The sequence below is a fragment of the Pleurodeles waltl genome, chromosome 3_1 (genome assembly GCF_031143425.1).
Source record: "Pleurodeles waltl isolate 20211129_DDA chromosome 3_1, aPleWal1.hap1.20221129, whole genome shotgun sequence".
NCBI classification, from domain to species: Eukaryota; Metazoa; Chordata; class Amphibia; order Caudata; family Salamandridae; genus Pleurodeles; species Pleurodeles waltl.
The window spans coordinates 1204460706-1204481313 of NC_090440.1; positions in this window are offsets into that span (position 1 = coordinate 1204460706).

Consider the following 20608-nt stretch of genomic DNA (forward strand, 5'->3'; position numbering starts at 1 on the left):
ACAGCATGCACAAGCAGGAAAACAGTCGAGAAGGCGGCAGGATCAGCGTTACAGAGTTGCAGTAGTCGTCTTTGCTACTATGTTGCAGGTTTGCAGGCTTCCAGCGCGGTCAGCGGTCGATTCCTTATCAGAAGGTGAAGAGGGAGATGCAGAGGAACTCGGCTGAGCTCATGCATTCGTTATCTAAAGTTTCCCCAGAGACAGAGACCCTAAATAGCCAGAAAAGAGGGTTTGGCTACCTAGGAGAGAGGAAAGGCTACTAACACCTGAAGGAGCCTATCACAAGGAGTCTCTGACGTCACCTGGTGGCACTGGCCACTCAGAGCAGTCCAGTGTGCCAGCAGCACCTCTGTTTCCAAGATGGCAGAGGTCTGGAGCACACTGGAGGAGCTCTGGACACCTCCCAGGGGAGGTGCAGGTCAGGGGAGTGGTCACTCCCCTTTCCTTTGTCCAGTTTCGCGCCAGAGCAGGGGCTAAGGGGTCCCTGAACCGGTGTAGACTGGCTTATGCAGAATTGGGCACCTCTGTGCCCAACAAAGCATTTCCAGAGGCTGGGGGAGGCTACTCCTCCCCTGCCTTCACACCATTTTCCAAAGGGAGAGGGTGTCACACCCTCTCTCAGAGGAAGTTCTTTGTTCTGCCATCCTGGGCCAGGCCTGGCTGGACCCCAGGAGGGCAGATGCCTGTCTGAGGGGTTGGCAGCAGCAGCAGCTGCAGAGAAACCCCAGGAAGGGCAGTCTGGCAGTACCAGGGTCTGTGCTACAGACCACTGGGATTATGGAATTGTACCAACAATGCCAGGATGGCATAGAGGGGGCAATTCCATGATCATAGACATGTTACATGGCCATATTCGGAGTTACCATGGTGAAGCTACATATAGGTAGTGACCTATATGTAGTGCACGCGTGTAATGGTGTCCCCGTACTCACAAAGTTCAGTGAATTGGCTCTGAACAATGTGGGGGCACCTTGGCTAGTGCCAGGGTGCCCTCACACTAAGTAACTTTGCACCTAACCTTTACCAGGTAAAGGTTAGACATATAGGTGACTTATAAGTTACTTAAGTGCAGTGTAAAATGGCTGTGAAATAACGTGGACGTTATTTCACTCAGGCTGCAGTGGCAGGCCTGTGTAAGAATTGTCAGGGCTCCCTATGGGTGGCAAAAGAAATGCTGCAGCCCATAGGGATCTCCTGGAACCCCAATACCCTGGGTACCTCAGTACCATATACTAGGGGATTATAAGGGTGTTCCAGTAAGCCAATGTAAATTGGTAAAAATGGTCACTAGCCTGTCAGTGACAATTTGGAAAGAAATGAGAGAGCATAACCACTGAGGTTCTGATTAGCAGAGCCTCAGTGAGACAGTTAGTCACTACACAGGTAACACATACAGGCACACTTATGAGCACTGGGGCCCTGGGTTACCAGGGTCCCAGTGACACATACAACTAAAACAACATATATACAGTGAAAAATGGGGGTAACATGCCAGGCAAGATGGTACTTTCCTACACAACCCCCCCCCAAACGAAGGACAATAAGACTAGCCATTACCTGATGAGTCTTCATTGTCTAAGTGGAAATATCTGGAGAGTCCATCTGCATTGGAGTGGCTACTCCCAGGTCTATGTTCCACTGTATAGTCCATTCCCTGTAGGGATATGGACCACCTCAACAATTTTGGATTTTCACCTTTCATTTGTTTTAGCCAAAGTAGAGGTTTGTGGTCTGTCTGAACAATGAAGTGAGTGCCAAACAGGTATGGCCTCAACTTCTTCAGAGCCCAGACCACAGCAAAGGCCTCCCTCTCAATGGCAGACCAACGCTTTTCTCTAGGGGTCAACCTTCTACTAATAAAAGCAACAGGTTGATCCTGGCCCTCAGAATTAAGTTGTGATAGGACTGCCCCTACTCCTAATTCAGATGCATCAGTTTGGACATAGAATTTTTTAGAGTAACAAGGGCTTTTCAGGACAGGTGCAGAGCACATGGCCTGCTTCAGCTCCTCAAAAGCTTTCTGACAGTTTGCTGTCCATAATACCTTTTTAGGCATTTTCTTGGATGTGAGGTCATTAAGAGGGGCTGCAATGGAGCCATAGTTCTTAATGAACCTCCTGTAATACCCAGTGAGGCCTAGGAAGGCTCTCACTTGAGTCTGAGTGGTAGGGGGAATCCAATCAATAATAGTTTTTGGATTTTCCCCTGAAGTGGTGCAATCTGTTCCCTACCAACAAGGTGTCCCAGATAAACCACCTTACCCTGCCCTATCTGGCACTTTGAAGCCTTGATAGTGAGGCCTGCCTTTTGCAGGGCCTCCAAAACTTTCCAAAGGTGGACCAGGTGATCATCCCAGCTGGAGCTAAAGACAGCTATATCATCCAAATATGCTGCACTGAAAGCTTCCAGCCCTTGCAGGACTGTGTTCACCAACCTCTGAAAAGTGGCAGGTGCATTTTTCAAACCAAAAGGCATTACAGTAAACTGGTAATGTCCTCCAATGGTAGAAAATGCAGTCTTAGGTTTAGCATCTTCTGACATTTTGATCTGCCAATACCCTGCAGTCAAATCAAAAGTGCTTAGATACTTGGCAGATGCCAGTGTATCTATTAGCTCATCTGCCCTGGGTATAGGGTGAGCATCTGTTTTGGTTACCAAGTTGAGACCTCTATAGTCTACACAAAACCTCATTTCCTTCTTTCCATCTTTAGAATTGGGTTTTGGTACCAGTACCACAGGAGAAGCCCATGGACTGTCAGAGTGCTCAACCACTCCTAGTTCCAACATCTTCTGAACTTCTTGCTTTATGCAGTCCCTGACATGGTCAGGCTGCCTATAGATCTTACTTTTGACAGGTAAACTGTCTCCAGTATCTATAGTGTGCTCACACCAAGAAGTGGTGCCTGGCACAATGGAGAAGAGTTCTGAAAATTGTCCTAGGAGATTTATGCAATTATCTTTCTGCTCAGCAGTAAGACAATCAGCCAAAACTACCCCTTCCACAAGAGCATCTTGTTCTGTGGAAGAGAAGAGATCAGGTAGAGGATCACTGTCTTCTTCCTGTCCCTCATCTGTTGCCATGAGCAGGGTGAGATCAGCCCTGTCATAGTAGGGTTTCAGGCGGTTGACATGGAGCACCCTAAGGGGACTCCTGGCAGTGCCTAAGTCAACCAAGTAGGTGACTTCACCCTTCTTTTCAACAATTGTGTGTGGACCACTCCATTTATCTTGGAGTGCTCTTGGGGCCACAGGCTCCAAGACCCACACTTTCTGCCCTGGTTGGTACTGAACCAAAACAGCCTTCTGATCATGCCATTGCTTCTGGAGCTCTTGGCTGGCCTGAAGGTTTTTACTGGCCTTTTTCATGTACTCAGCCATCCTTGATCTGAGGCCAAGTACATAGTCCACAATATCCTGCTTAGGAGCTTTTAAAGGTTGTTCCCAACCCTCCTTTACAAGTGTGAGTGGACCCCTAACAGGGTGTCCAAAAAGAAGTTCAAAGGGGCTGAAGCCCACTCCTTTCTGGGGTACCTCCCTGTAGGCAAAAAGGAGGCATGGTAGAAGGATATCCCATCTCCTGCGGAGTTTTTCAGGGAGTCCCATAATCATGCCTTTGAGAGTTTTATTAAATCTCTCCACCAGTCCATTTGTTTGTGGATGATAGGGTGTTGTGAACTTGTAAGTTACACCACACTCCTTCCACATGGCCTTTAAGTATGCAGACATGAAATTGCTTCCTCTGTCTGATACTACTTCCTTTGGGAAGCCCACCCTGGAAAATATTCCCAGGAGGGCCTTTGCCACTGCAGGAGCTGTAGTGGTCCTTAAAGGAATTGCTTCAGGATACCTTGTGGCATGGTCCACTACCACTAAGATAAACCTATTGCCTGAAGCAGTAGGAGGGTCAAGGGGGCCAACTATGTCAACCCCTACCCTTTCAAAGGGAACCCCAACCACAGGCAGTGGGATAAGGGGTGCCTTTGGAGTGCCACCTGTCTTGCCACTGGCTTGACAGGTTTCACAGGACTTACAAAATTCTTTTGTGTCCTCAGACATCCTAGGCCAATGAAACAGTGGTACCAATCTGTCCCAAGTTTTCATTTGACCCAGGTGCCCAGCTAAGGGAATGTCATGTGCCAGTGTTAGGAGGAACTTTCTGTACTCCTGAGGAATCACTAATCTCCTGGCAGCTCCAGGTTTAGGATCCCTATGCTCAGTGTACAAGAGGTTGTCCTCCCAGTAAACTCTGTGTGAGTCACTGACATCCCCATTAGCCTGTTTGACAGCTTGCTGTCTGAGACCCTCTAATGTGGGACAGGTTTGCTGTGCCACACTCAGCTCCTCTCTGGCAGGCCCCCCTTCACCCAAAAGCTCAGCAGTGTCTGCTTCCAGCTCCTCTGGTGTAGGTTCTGCACAGGGAGGGAATTCTTCTTCCTCAGAATTAGAATCCACTGTAGAGGGAGGGATAGTAGGAAGTGGTTTGCTTCTACTAGCCCTAGCTTTAGGGAGCACTTGGTCCATTGTTCCAGGATCCAAGCTTCCCTGTCCTTTTTGCTTTTTGGCCTGAGCCCTTGTCAAAGCAAAAATATGCCCTGGGATGCCCAGCATTGCTGCATGGGCCTCCAACTCCACATCTGACCAAGCTGATGTCTCCAAATCGTTCCCTAATAGACAGTCTACAGGTAAATCTGAAGCTACCACAACTTTCTTTGGACCAGATACCCCCCCCCAGTTGAGATTTACAACAGCCATGGGGTGGCTTTGTGTTATGTTGTGAGCATCGGTTACTTGGTACTGGTGTCCAAGTATGTGTTGTTCAGGGTGCACCAGTTTCTCAATCACCATTGTGACACTGGCACCTGTGTCCCTGTAGGCCTGGACCTCAACACCATTTATTAGGGTTAGTTGCTTGTACTTCTCCAAGTTATGGGGGCAAGCAACCAAAGTGGCTAAGTCAATAGCCCCTTCAGAGACTAAAGTAGCCTCTGTGGTCTCCCTAATCAGACCAACCCCAACTAAATTACCAAAAGTGAGCCCAGCTACTCCCTTGGATTGGCTATTAGTAGGTTTGCTCCCACCACCACTGCTATTAGTAGGGACACTAGGTGTAGCAGTAGGGGTTGTAGTGGTAGGAGCTGTGGTGCCTTTCTTTGGACAACTGGGATCTGTTGTCCAATGGCCTTTTATCTTACATAAATAGCACCATGGTTTCTTTTCCTTGTTCTGATTAGAGGAGGGTTTGGGCCCACCACCCCCACCAGAGTGTTTTTGTGGGCCTGATGAAGACTCATTTTTAGATTTGTCCCCACCCTTGTCAGAAGACTTACCATCCTTCTTTTTGTTGCCATCTTTGTCACCCCCTGTATGAACTTTTCTGTTCACTCTTGTTCTGACCCATTTGTCTGCCTTCTTTCCCAATTCTTGGGGAGAGGTCAGATCAGAGTCCACCAAGTGCTGGTGCAACAAATCAGACACACAATTATTAAGAATATGCTCTCTCAGGATTAAGTTATACAGGCTGTCATAATCAGTAACTTTACTGCCATGTAACCACCCCTCCAAGGCCTTCACTGCCTGGTCAATGAAATCAACCCAGTCTTGTGAAGACTCCTTTTTGGTATCTCTGAACTTGATCCTGTACTGTTCAGTGGTTAAGCCATAACCATCCAGGAGTGCATTCTTAAGAACTTGGAAATTGTTAGCATCATTTTCTTTTACAGTAAGGAGCCTATCCCTACCTTTTCCAGTAAATGATAGCCATAGGATAGCAGCCCACTGCCTTTGAGGGACATCCTGTACAGCACAGGCCCTCTCAAGTGCAGCAAACCACTTGTTAATGTCATCCCCCTCCTTGTAAGGGGGAACTATCTTATGCAGATTCCTGGAATCATGCTCTTTTGCAGGATGACTATGGGGAATACTGCTGCTGCCACCATGGGTATCTAAACCCATTTTCTGTCTTTCCCTCTCTATTTCTAAAGACTGTCTATCCAAATCCAGCTGTTGCTTCTTGAGCTTCAGTCTGGTTTGCTCCACTCTCAATCTATTGAGCTCCCTTTCCAACAATCTGTCATCAGGGTGGGTGGGAGGGACATTTCTAGATACAGAGGTATGATGGGAATGAACAGAAGGAGACCTGTCCCTTACAGAGGGCACCCTAACAGCTTGGCTACCAGTATAATGTGAGAGCACATCATCAGTATGATGTGATTCAACCTCTGTACCAACTATGCTAGACTGTCTAGTAATGGGCAGGCTGAGAAGTTTCTTTCCTGAACCTTTTCCTGGGGGAGTCCCTGGATCAGATTGAGAACCATTAGCTACTTTTTCTACAGATTGGGCACTTATGGCCTTATCCTGTACTCTAAGCATATTAATTAACAGTTCTAAAGAAGGATTCTTCCCTACACTCAAACCTCTCTCTATGCAGAGACTCCTTGCTCCTTTCCAGCTAAGGTGATCATATGCAAGTTTGGACAGTTCAACTTTTTGGCCTGTGCCAGACATTTTTTAGAGAGAGTTAAAGTGATAGACAAAGAGAAAAAAGTTTTCAGAACTTTTTGGAAAGACAGAAAAAACTTTTTAAACTTTTAAGAACTTTTTGAAAGTTTAGAAGTACTTTTCAGCACTTAGAAAAGAGTGAAAAGAGGAAATGCAAAACTTTTTGGCTATGTGTATATACACTGACCTTGTTTTGTATATTTTTCTCTTATGAAAAGTACAATGACAAGAGTGGTAAGTAGTCTCAAAGCACTTATCCCACCACTGCACAACCAATGTAGGAGGCTGGACTGGCTTGTAGTGAGTACCAAGGGGTACCTGCACCTTGCACCAGGCCCAGTTATCCCTTATTAGTGTATAGGGTGTCTAGCAGCTTAGGCTGATAGATAATGGTAGCTTAGCAGAGCAGCTTAGGCTGAACTAGGAGACGTGTGAAGCTACTACAGTACCACTTAGTGTCATATGCACAATATCACAAGAAAACACAATACACAGTTATACTAAAAATAAAGGTACTTTATTTTTATGACAATATGCCAAAGTATCTTAGAGTGTACCCTCAGTGAGAGGATAGGAAATATACACAAGATATATATACACAATAGCAAAAATATGCAGTATAGTCTTAGAAAACAGTGCAAACAATGTATAGTTACAATAGGATGCAATGGGGAAACATAGGGATAGGGGCAACACAAACCATATACTCCAGAAGTGGAATGCGAACCACGAATGGACCCCAAACCTATGTGACCTTGTAGAGGGTCGCTGGGACTATTAGAAAATAGTGAGAGTTAGAAAAATAACCCTCCCCAAGACCCTGAAAAGTGAGTGCAAAGTGCACTAAAGTTCCCCTAAGGACAAAATAGTCGTGTTAGAGGGAGAATGCAAGGAAAACACAAATCAGCAATGCAACAACGATGGATTCCTGTCTGAAGGTACCTGTGGAGCAAGGGGACCAAGTCCAAAAGTCACAAGCAGCTCGGAGATGGGCAGATGCCCAAGAAATGCCAGCGGTTGGTGCAAAGAAGCTCTTACTAGGCTGAAGAACTGTGAATACTGCAGGAACGACAAGGGCTAGAGACTTCCCCTTTGGAGGATGGATCCCCCACGCCTTGGAGAGTCGTGCAGAAGTGTTTTCCCGCCGGATGGACGCCAACAAGCCTTGCTACACGCAAATCGTGCGTTTGGCGTTTTTGGACGCTGCTGGGGCCCAGGAGGGACCAGGAGGTCGCAAATTGGACCTGCAGAGAGAGGGGACGTCGAGCAAGACAAGGAGCCCTCACTGAAGCAGGTAGCACCCGGAGAAGTGCCAGAACCAGGCACTACGAGGATGCGTGAAACGGTGCTCGCCGAAGTTGCACAAAGGAGTCCCACGTCGCCGGAGACCAACTTAGAAAGTCGTGCAATGCAGGTTAGAGTGCCGTGGACCCAGGCTTGGCTGTGCACGAAGGATTTCCGCCGGAAGTGCACAGGGGCCGGAGAAGCTTGCAAAGTCGCGGTTCCCAGCAATGCAGCCCAGCGAGGTGAGGCAAGGACTTACCTCCACCAAACTTGGGCTGAAGAGTCACTGGACTGTGGGGGTCACTTGGACGGTGTCGCTGGATTCGAGGGACCTCGCTCGTCGTGCTGAGAGGAGACCCAAGGGACCGGAGATGCAGCTTTTTGGTGCCTGCGGTTGCAGGGGGAAGATTCCGTCGACCCACGGGAGATTTCTTCGGAGCTTCTGGTGCAGAGAGGAGGCAGGCTACCCCCACAGCATGCACAAGCAGGAAAACAGTCGAGAAGGCGGCAGGATCAGCGTTACAGAGTTGCAGTAGTCGTCTTTGCTACTATGTTGCAGGTTTGCAGGCTTCCAGCGCGGTCAGCGGTCGATTCCTTATCAGAAGGTGAAGAGGGAGATGCAGAGGAACTCGGCTGAGCTCATGCATTCGTTATCTAAAGTTTCCCCAGAGACAGAGACCCTAAATAGCCAGAAAAGAGGGTTTGGCTACCTAGGAGAGAGGAAAGGCTACTAACACCTGAAGGAGCCTATCACAAGGAGTCTCTGACGTCACCTGGTGGCACTGGCCACTCAGAGCAGTCCAGTGTGCCAGCAGCACCTCTGTTTCCAAGATGGCAGAGGTCTGGAGCACACTGGAGGAGCTCTGGACACCTCCCAGGGGAGGTGCAGGTCAGGGGAGTGGTCACTCCCCTTTCCTTTGTCCAGTTTCGCGCCAGAGCAGGGGCTAAGGGGTCCCTGAACCGGTGTAGACTGGCTTATGCAGAATTGGGCACCTCTGTGCCCAACAAAGCATTTCCAGAGGCTGGGGGAGGCTACTCCTCCCCTGCCTTCACACCATTTTCCAAAGGGAGAGGGTGTCACACCCTCTCTCAGAGGAAGTTCTTTGTTCTGCCATCCTGGGCCAGGCCTGGCTGGACCCCAGGAGGGCAGATGCCTGTCTGAGGGGTTGGCAGCAGCAGCAGCTGCAGAGAAACCCCAGGAAGGGCAGTCTGGCAGTACCAGGGTCTGTGCTACAGACCACTGGGATTATGGAATTGTACCAACAATGCCAGGATGGCATAGAGGGGGCAATTCCATGATCATAGACATGTTACATGGCCATATTCGGAGTTACCATGGTGAAGCTACATATAGGTAGTGACCTATATGTAGTGCACGCGTGTAATGGTGTCCCCGTACTCACAAAGTTCAGTGAATTGGCTCTGAACAATGTGGGGGCACCTTGGCTAGTGCCAGGGTGCCCTCACACTAAGTAACTTTGCACCTAACCTTTACCAGGTAAAGGTTAGACATATAGGTGACTTATAAGTTACTTAAGTGCAGTGTAAAATGGCTGTGAAATAACGTGGACGTTATTTCACTCAGGCTGCAGTGGCAGGCCTGTGTAAGAATTGTCAGGGCTCCCTATGGGTGGCAAAAGAAATGCTGCAGCCCATAGGGATCTCCTGGAACCCCAATACCCTGGGTACCTCAGTACCATATACTAGGGGATTATAAGGGTGTTCCAGTAAGCCAATGTAAATTGGTAAAAATGGTCACTAGCCTGTCAGTGACAATTTGGAAAGAAATGAGAGAGCATAACCACTGAGGTTCTGATTAGCAGAGCCTCAGTGAGACAGTTAGTCACTACACAGGTAACACATACAGGCACACTTATGAGCACTGGGGCCCTGGGTTACCAGGGTCCCAGTGACACATACAACTAAAACAACATATATACAGTGAAAAATGGGGGTAACATGCCAGGCAAGATGGTACTTTCCTACAGTCATAACACAGGTAACACATACAGGGCACACTTATGAGCACTGGGGCCCTGGCTGCCAGGGTCCCAGTGACACATACAACTAAAACAACATATATACAGTGAAATATGGGGGTAACATGCCAGGCAAGATGGTACTTTCGTACATTCTGCTTTGGGGAATTCTTCAGATAACGAATGCAAGTGCTCATCAGAGTTCCTCTGCATCTCTCTCTTCACCTTCTGCCAAAGGATCGACCTCTGACTGCTCAGGACGCCTGCAAATCCGCAACAAAGTAGCAAAGACGACTACTGCAACCTTGTATCGCTTTATCCTGCTGGCTTTTTAGCCTGTTTCCTGGTGGTGCATGCTCTGGCAGTAGCCTGCCTCCTTCTTGCACCAAGAGCTCTGAAGAAATCTCCCATGGGACGACGGAATCTTCCCCCTGCAACCGCAGGCAACAAAAGACTGCATCACCGGTCCTCTGGGTCACCCCTCAGCACAACGAGCGTGGTCCCTGGAACTCAGCAACTCTGTCCAAGTGACTCCCACAGTCCAGTGACTCTTCAGTCCGAGTTTGTTGGAGGTAAGTCCTTGCATCCCCACGCTAGAGTGCATTGCTGGGTACCGCGTGATTTGCAGCTGCTCCGGCTCCTGTGCAGTCTTCCAGGATTTCCTTCATGCACAGCCAAGCCTGGGTCCCCGACACTCTAACCTGCAGTGCACAACCTTCTGAGTTGTCCTCCGGCGTCGTGGGACTCCCTTTTCTGACTTTGGGTGGACTCCAGTTCACTCCTCTTATAAGTGCCTGATCTGGTACTTCTGCGAGTGCTGCCTGCTTCTGTGACGGCTCCCCGACTTGCTGGGCGCCCCCTGTGTCTCCTCATCCAAGTGGCGACATCCTGGTCCCTCCTGGGCCATAGCAGCATCCAAAAACCCTAACAGCGACGCTTGCAGCTAGCAAGGCTTGTTTGCAGTCTTTCTGCGTGGGAACACCTCTGCAAGTTTCTTCACGACGTGGGACATCCATCCTCCAAAGGGGAAGTTCCTAGTCCTCTTCATTCTTGCAGAAACCAAAGCTTCTTCCATCCGGTGGCAGCTTCCTTGCACCCTCAGCTGGCATTTCCTGGGCATCTGCCCACTCTTGACATTGTCGCGACTCTTGGACTTGGTCCCCTTGTTTCACAGGTACTCAGGTCCGGAAATCCACTGTTGTTGCTTTGCTGGTGTTGGTCTTCCTTGCAGAAACCCCCTATCACGACTTCTGTGCTCTCTGGGGGTTATAGGTGCACTTTACACCTACTTTTCATGGTCTTGGGGTGGGCTATTTTTCTAAACCTCACTGTTTTCTTACAGTCCCAGCGACCCTCTACAAGCTCACATAGATTTGGGGTCCATTCGTGGTTCGCCTTCCACTTTTGGAGTATATGGTTTGTGTTGCCCCTATACCTATGTGCTCCTATTGCAATCTACTTTAACTTTACACTGCTTGCATTACTTCATTTTGCTATTACTGCATATTTTTGGTATTGTGTACATAAATCTTGATGCTAGAAACACCTTTTCTACACTAATAAGGGATAACTGGACCTGGAACAGAGTGTAAGTACCCCTTGGTACCCACTACAAGCCAGGCCAGCCTCCTACACCAGCTGTTGCTGTTTAAGTTTCAGTCTGGTCTCTTCCACTTTCAACTTATTGAGTTCCCTTTCTAACAATTTGTCTTGAGGGTGGGTGGGTTGGGAATGCTTGGACACAAAAGAAATATTGGATTCAACAGAGGGAGACCTGCCTCTATCAGCTTGCACTCCAACAACCTGACCTTCAGGAACAAAAACATCCCTACTATGATGGGAGCTTCTATTACTACCAGCATTGCTAGGAGGTCACCTAAGGGGAAGATTTGGAAGAGAACCTTGTACCACTCCCTCAAGGGCCTCCCCTGAGTCAGAGTGTGAGCTATCTCCTAACTTGTTGTAGGAGGCTGGACTGGCTTGTAGTGAGTACCAAGGGGTACTTGCACCTTGCACCAGGCCCAGTTATCCCTTATTAGTGTATAGGGTGTCTAGCAGCTTAGGCTGATAGATAATGGTAGCTTAGCAGAGCAGCTCAGGCTGAACTAGGAGACGTGTGAAGCTACTACAGTACCACTTAGTGTCATATGCACAATATCATAAGAAAACACAATACACAGTTATACTAAAAATAAAGGTACTTTATTTTTATGACAATATGCCAAAGTATCTTAAAGTGTACCCTCAGTGAGAGGATAGGAAATATACACAAGATATATATACACAATAGCAAAAATATGCAGTATAGTCTTAGAAAACAGTGCAAACAATGTATAGTTACAATAGGATGCAATGGGGAAACATAGGGATAGGGGCAACACAAACCATATACTCCAGAACTGGAATGCGAACCACGAATGGACCCCAAACCTATGTGACCTTGTAGAGGGTCGCTGGGACTATTAGAAAATAGTGAGAGTTAGCAGAATAACCCTCCCCAAGACCCTGAAAAGTGAGTGCAAAGTGCACTAAAGTTCCCCTAAGGACAAAAGAGTTGTGTTAGAGGAATAATGCAGGAAAGACACAAACCAGCAATGCAACCACTGTGGATTTCCAATCTGGGGTACCTGTGGAACAAGGGGACCAAGTCCAAAAGTCACAAGCAAGTCGGAGATGGGCAGATGCCCAGGAAATGCCAGCTGTGGGTGCAAAGAAGCTTCGACTGGACAGAAGAAGCTGAGGTTTCTGCAGGAACAAAAAGGGCTAGAGACTTCCCCTTTGGTGGACGGATCCCTCTCGCCTTGGAAAGTCGTGCAGAAGTGTTTTCCCGCCGGAAGGACGCCAACAAGCCTTGCTACACGCAAATCGTGCGTTTAGCGTTTTTGGACGCTGCTGGGGCCCAGGAGGGACCAGGAGGTCGCAAATTGGACCTGCAGAGAGAAGGGACATCGAGCAAGACAAAGAGCCCTCACTGAAGCAGGTAGCACCCGGAGAAGTGCCAGAAACAGGCACTACGAGGATGCGTGAAACGGTGCTCGCCGAAGTTGCACAAAGGAGTCCCACGTCGCCGGAGACCAACTTAGAAAGTCGTGCAATGCAGGTTAGAGTGCCGTGGACCCAGGCTTGGCTGTGCACGAAGGATTTCCGCCGGAAGTGCACAGGGGCCGGAGTAGCTGCAAAGTCGCGGTTCCCAGCAATGCAGCCCAGCGAGGTGAGGCAAGGACTTACCTCCACCAAACTTGGGCTGAAGAGTCACTGGACTGTGGGGGTCACTTGGACAGCGTCGCTGGATTCGAGGGACCTCGCTCGTCGTGCTGAGAGGAGACCCAAGGGACCGGTAATGCAGCTTTTTGGTGCCTGCGGTTGCAGGGGGAAGATTCCGTCGACCCACGGGAGATTTCTTCGGAGCTTCTGGTGCAGAGAGGAGGCAGACTACCCCCACAGCATGCACAAGCAGGAAAACAGTCGAGAAGGCGGCAGGATCAGCGTTACAGAGTTGCAGTAGTCGTCTTTGCTACTATGTTGCAGGTTTGCAGGCTTCCAGCGCGGTCAGCGGTCGATTCCTTATCAGAAGGTGAAGAGGGAGATGCAGAGGAACTCGGCTGAGCTCATGCATTCGTTATCTAAAGTTTCCCCAGAGACAGAGACCCTAAATAGCCAGAAAAGAGGGTTTGGCTACCTAGGAGAGAGGAAAGGCTACTAACACCTGAAGGAGCCTATCAGCAGGAGTCTCTGACGTCACCTGGTGGCACTGGCCACTCAGAGCAGTCCTGTGTGCCAGCAGCACCTCTGTTTCCAAGATGGCAGAGGTCTGGAGCACACTGGAGGAGCTCTGGACACCTCCCAGGGGAGGTGCAGGTCAGGGGAGTGGTCACTCCCCTTTCCTTTGTCCAGTTTCGCGCCAGAGCAGGGGCTAAGGGGTCCCTGAACCGGTGTAGACTGGCTTATGCAGAATTGGGCACATCTGTGCCCAACAAAGCATTTCCAGAGGCTGGGGGAGGCTACTCCTCCCCTGCCTTCACACCATTTTCCAAAGGGAGAGGGTGTCACACCCTCTCTCAGAGGAAGTTCTTTGTTCTGCCATCCTGGGCCAGACCTGGCTGGACCCCAGGAGGGCAGCTGTCTGTCTGAGGGGTTGGCAGCAGCAGCAGCTGCAGTGAAACCCCAGGAAGGGCAGTCTGGCAGTACCAGGGTCTGTGCTACAGACCACTGGGATCATGGAATTGTACCAACAATGCCAGGATGGCATAGAGGGGGCAATTCCATGATCATAGACATGTTACATGGCCATATTCGGAGTTACCATGGTGAAGCTACATATAGGTAGTGACCTATATGTAGTGCACGCGTGTAATGGTGTCCCCGCACTCACAAAGTTCAGTGAATTGGCTCTGAACAATGTGGGGGCACCTTGGCTAGTGCCAGGGTGCCCTCACACTAAGTAACTTTGCACCTAACCTTTACCAGGTAAAGGTTAGACATATAGGTGACTTATAAGTTACTTAAGTGCAGTGTAAAATGGCTGTGAAATAACGTGGACGTTATTTCACTCAGGCTGCAGTGGCAGGCCTGTGTAAGAATTGTCAGAGCTCCCTATGGGTGGCAAAAGAAATGCTGCAGCCCATAGGGATCTCCTGGAACCCCAATACCCTGGGTAACTCAGTACCATATACTAGGGAATTATAAGGGTGTTCCAGTAAGCCAATGTAAATTGGAAAAAATGGTCACTAGCCTGTCAGTGACAATTTGGAAAGAAATGAGAGAGCATAACCACTGAGGTTCTGATTAGCAGAGCCTCAGTGAGACAGTTAGTCACTACACAGGTAACACATTCAGGCACACTTATGAGCACTGGGGCCCTGGGTTACCAGGGTCCCAGTGACACATACAACTAAAACAACATATATACAGTGAAAAATGGGGGTAACATGCCAGGTAAGATGGTACTTTCCTACACAACCCCCCCCCAAACGAAGGACAATAAGACTAGCCATTACCTGATGAGTCTTCATTGTCTAAGTGGAAATATCTGGAGAGTCCATCTGCATTGGAGTGGCTACTCCCAGGTCTATGTTCCACTGTATAGTCCATTCCCTGTAGGGATATGGACCATCTCAACAATTTAGGATTTTCACCTTTCATTTGTTTTAGCCAAAGTAGAGGTTTGTGGTCTGTCTGAACAATGAAGTGAGTGCCAAACAGGTATGGCCTCAACTTCTTCAGAGCCCAGACCACAGCAAAGGCCTCCCTCTCAATGGCAGACCAACGCTTTTCTCTAGGGGTCAACCTCCTACTAATAAAAGCAACAGGTTGATCCTGGCCCTCAGAATTAAGTTGTGATAGGACTGCCCCTACTCCTAATTCAGATGCATCAGTTTGGACATAGAATTTTTTAGAGTAACAAGGGCTTTTCAGGACAGGTGCAGAGCACATGGCCTGCTTCAGCTCCTCAAAAGCTTTCTGACAGCTTGCTGTCCACAATACCTTTTTAGGCATTTTCTTGGATGTGAGGTCATTAAGAGGGGCTGCAATGGAGCCATAGTTCTTAATGAACCTCCTGTAATACCCAGTGAGGCCTAGGAAGGCTCTCACCTGAGTCTGTGTGGTAGGGGGAACCCAATCAATAATAGTTTGGATTTTCCCCTGAAGTGGTGCAATATGTTCCCCACCAACAAGGTGTCCCAGATAAACCACCTTACCCTGCCCTATCTGGCACTTTGAAGCCTTGATAGTGAGGCCTGCCTTTTGCAGAGCCTCCAAAACTTTCCATAGGTGGACCAGGTGATCATCCCAGCTGGAGCTAAAGACAGCTATATCGTCCAAATATGCTGCACTGAAAGCTTCCAGCCCTTGCAGGACTGTGTTCACCAACCTCTGAAAAGTGGCAGGTGCATTTTTCAAACCAAAAGGCATTACAGTAAACTGGTAATGTCCTCCAATGGTAGAAAATGCAGTCTTAGGTTTAGCATCTTCTGACAATTTGATCTGCCAATACCCTGCAGTCAAATCAAAAGTGCTTAGATACTTGGCAGATGCCAGTGTATCTATAAGCTCATCTGCCCTGGGTATAGGGTGAGCATCAGTTTTGGTTACCAAGTTGAGACCTCTATAGTCTACACAAAACCTCATTTCCTTCTTTCCATCTTTAGAATTGGGTTTTGGTACCAGTACCACAGGAGAAGCCCATGGACTGTCAGAGTGCTCAACCACTCCTAGTTCTAACATTTTCTGAACTTCTTGCTTTATACAGTCCCTGACATGGTCAGGCTGCCTATAGATCTTACTTTTGACAGGTAAACTGTCTCCAGTATCTATAGTGTGCTCACACCAAGAAGTGGTGCCTGGCACAGTAGAGAAGAGTTCTGAAAATTGTCCTAGGAGATTTATGCAATTATCTTTCTGCTCAGCAGTAAGACAATCAGCCAAAACTACACCTTCCACAAGAGCATCTTGTTCTGTGGAAGAGAAGAGATCAGGTATAGGATCACTGTCTTCTTCCTGTCCCTCATCTGTTGCCATGAGCAGGGTGAGATCAGCCCTGTCATAGTAGGGTTTTAGGCGGTTGACATGGAGCACCCTAAGGGGACTCCTGGCAGTGCCTAAGTCAACCAAGTAGGTGACTTCACCCTTCTTTTCAACAATTGTGTGGGGTCCACTCCATTTATCTTGGAGTGCTCTTGGGGCCACAGGCTCCAAGACCCACACTTTCTGCCCTGGTTGGTACTGAACCAAAACAGCCTTCTGATCATGCCATTGCTTCTGGAGCTCTTGGCTGGCCTGAAGGTTTTTACTGGCCTTTTTCATGTACTCAGCCATCCTTGATCTGAGGCCAAGTACATAATCCACAATATCCTGCTTAGGAGCTTTTAAAGGTTGTTCCCAACCCTGCTTTACAAGTGTGAGTGGACCCCTAACAGGGTGTCCAAAAAGAAGTTCAAAGGGGCTGAAGCCCACTCCTTTCTGGGGTACCTCCCTGTAGGCAAAAAGGAGGCATGGTAGAAGGATATCCCATCTCCTGCGGAGTTTTTCAGGGAGTCCCATAATCATGCCTTTGAGAGTTTTATTAAATCTCTCCACCAGTCCATTTGTTTGTGGATGATAGGGTGTTGTGAACTTGTACGTTACACCACACTCCTTCCACATGGCCTTTAAGTATGCAGACATGAAATTGCTTCCCCTGTCTGATACCACTTCCTTTGGAAAGCCCACTCTGGAAAATATTCCCAGGAGGGCCTTTGCCACTGCAGGAGCTGTAGTGGTCCTTAAAGGAATAGCTTCAGGATATCTTGTGGCATGGTCCACTACCACTAAGATAAACCTATTGCCTGAAGCAGTAGGAGGGTCAAGGGGGCCAACTATGTCAACCCCTACCCTTTCAAAGGGAACCCCAACCACAGGCAGTGGGATAAGGGGTGCCTTTGGAGTGCCACCTGTCTTGCCACTGGCTTGACAGGTTTCACAGGACTTACAAAATTCCTTTGTGTCCTCAGACATCCTAGGCCAATGAAACAATGGTACCAATCTGTCCCAAGTTTTCATTTGACCCAGGTGCCCAGCTAAGGGAATGTCATGTGCCAGTGTTAGGAGGAACTTTCTGTACTCCTGAGGAATCACTAATCTCCTGGCAGCTCCAGGTTTAGGATCCCTATGCTCAGTGTACAAGAGGTTGTCCTCCCAGTAAACTCTGTGAGAGTCACTGACATCCCCATTAGCCTGTTTGACAGCTTGCTGTCTGAGACCCTCTAATGTGGGACAGGTTTGCTGTGCCACACTCAGCTCCTCCCTGGCAGGCCCCCCTTCACCCAAAAGCTCAGCAGTGTCTGCTTCCAGCTCCTCTGGTGTAGGTTCTGCACAGGGAGGGAATTCTTCTTCCTCAGAAGTTGAATCCACTGTAGAGGGAGGGATAGTAGGAAGTGGTTTGCTTCTACTAGCCCTAGCTTTAGGGAGCACTTGGTCCATTGTTCCAGGATCCAAGCTTCCCTGTCCTTTTTGCTTTTTGGCCTGAGCCCTTGTCAAAGCAAAAATATGCCCTGGAATGCCCAGCATTGCTGCATGGGCCTCCAACTCCACATCTGACCAAGCTGATGTCTCCAAATCATTCCCTAATAGACAGTCTACAGGTAAATCTGAAGCTACCACAACTTTCTTTGGACCAGTTACCCCCCCCCAGTTGAGATTTACAACAGCCATGGGGTGGCTTTGTGTTATGTTGTGAGCATCGGTTACTTGGTACTGGTGTCCAAGTATGTGTTGTTCAGGGTGCACCAGTTTCTCAATCACCATTGTGACACTGGCACCTGTGTCCCTGTAGGCCTGGACCTCAACACCATTTATTAAGGTTAGTTGCTTGTACTTCTCCAAGTTATGGGGGCAAGCAACCAAAGTGGCTAAATCAATAGCCCCTTCAGAGACTAAAGTAGCCTCTGTGGTCTCCCTAATTAGACCAACCCCAACTAAATTACCAAAAGTGAGCCCAGCTACTCCCTTGGATTGGCTATTAGTAGGTTTGCTCCCACCACCACTGCTATTAGTAGGGACACTAGGTGTAGCAGTAGGGGTTGTAGTGGTAGGAGCTGTGGTGCCTTTCTTTGGACAACTGGGATCTGTTGTCCAATGGCCTTTTATTTTACATAAATAGCACCATGGTTTCTTTTCCTTGTTCTGATTAAAGGAGGATTTGGACCCACCACCCCCACCAGAGTGTTTTTGTGGGCCTGATGAAGACTCATTTTTAGATTTGTCCCCACCCTTGTCAGAAGACTTACCATCCTTCTTTTTGTTGCCATCTTTGTCACCCCCTGTATGAACTTTTCTGTTCACTCTTGTTCTGACCCATTTGTCTGCCTTCTTTCCCAATTCTTGGGGAGAGGTCAGATCAGAGTCCACCAAGTACTGGTGCAACAAATCAGACACACAATTATTAAGAATATGCTCTCTCAGGATCAAGTTATACAGGCTGTCATAATCAGTAACTTTACTGCCATGTAACCACCCCTCCAAGGCCTTCACTGCCTGGTCAATGAAATCAACCCAGTCTTGTGAAGACTCCTTTTTGGTCTCTCTGAACTTTATCCTGTACTGTTCAGTGGTTAAGCCATAACCATCCAGGAGTGCATTCTTAAGAACTTGGAAATTATTGGCATCATTTTCTTTTACAGTAAGGAGCCTATCCCTACCTTTTCCACTAAATGATAGCCATAGGATAGCAGCCCACTGCTTTTGAGGGACATCCTGTACAGCACAGGCCCTCTCAAGTGCAGCAAACCACTTGTTAATGTCATCCCCCTCCTTATAAGGGGGAACTATCTTGTGCAGATTCCTGGAATCATGCTCTTTTGCAGGATGACTATGGGGAATACTGCTGCTGCCACCATGGGTATCTAAACCCAACTTCTGTCTTTCCTTCTCTAATTCTAAAGACTGTCTATCCAAATCCAGCTGTTGCTTCTTGAGCTTCAGTCTGGTTTGTTCCACTCTCAATCTATTGAGCTCCCTTTCTAACAATCTGTCATCAGGGTGGGTGGGAGGGACATTTCTAGATACAGAGGTATGATGGGAATGAACAGAAGGAGACCTGTCCCTTACAGAGGGCACCCTAACAGCTTGGCTACCAGTATAATGTGAGAGCACACCATCAGTATGGTGTGATTCAACCTCTGTACCAACTATGCTAGACTGTCTAGTAATGGGCAGGCTGAGAAGTTTCTTTCCTGAACCTTTTCCTGGGGGAGTCCCTGGATCAGATTGAGAACCATTAGCTACTTTTTCACCAGATTTGGCACTCATGGCCTTATCCTGTACTCTAAGCATATTAATTAACAGTTCCAAGGAAGGATTCTTCCCTACACTCAAACCTCTCTCTATGCAGAGACTCCTTGCTCCTTTCCAGCTAAGGTGATCATATGCAAGTTTGGACAGTTCAACATTTTTTTCTGTGCCAGACATTTTTTAGAGAGAGTTAAAGTGATAGAAAAAGAGAAAAAAGTTTTCAGAACTTTTTGGAAAGACAGAAAAAAACTTTTTAAACTTTTAAGAACTTTTTGAAAGTTTAGGAGTACTTTTCAGCACTTAGAAAAGAGTGAAAAGAGGAAATGCAAAACTTTTTGGCTATGTGTATATACACTGACCTTGTTTTGTATATTTTTCTCTTATGAAAAGTACAATGACAAGAGTGGTAAGTAGTCTCAAGCACTTATCCCACCACTGCACAACCAATGTAGGAGGCTGGACTGGCTTGTAGTGAGTACCAAGGGGTACTTGCACCTTGCACCAGGCCCAGTTATCCCTTATTAGTGTATAGGGTGTCTAGCAGCTTAGGCTGATAGATAATGGTAGCTTAGCAGAGCAGCTCAGGCTGAACTAGGAGACGTGTGAAGCTACTACAGTACCACTTAGTGTCATATGCACAATATCATAAGAAAACACAATACACAGTTATACTAAAAATAAAGGTACTTTATTTTTATGACAATATGCCAAAGTATCTTAGAGTGTACCCTCAGTGAGAGGATAGGAAATATACACAAGATATATATACACAATAGCAAAAATATGCAGTATAGTCTTAGAAAACAGTGCAAACAATGTATAGTTACAATAGGATGCAATGGGGAAACATAGGGATAGGGGCAACACAAACCATATACTCCAGAACTGGAATGCGAACCACGAATGGACCCCAAACCTATGTGACCTTGTAGAGGGTCGCTGGGACTATTAGAAAATAGTGAGAGTTAGCAAAATAACCCTCCCCAAGACCCTGAAAAGTGAGTGCAAAGTGCACTAAAGTTCCCCTAAGGACAAAAGAGTCGTGTTAGAGGAATAATGCAGGAAAGACACAAACC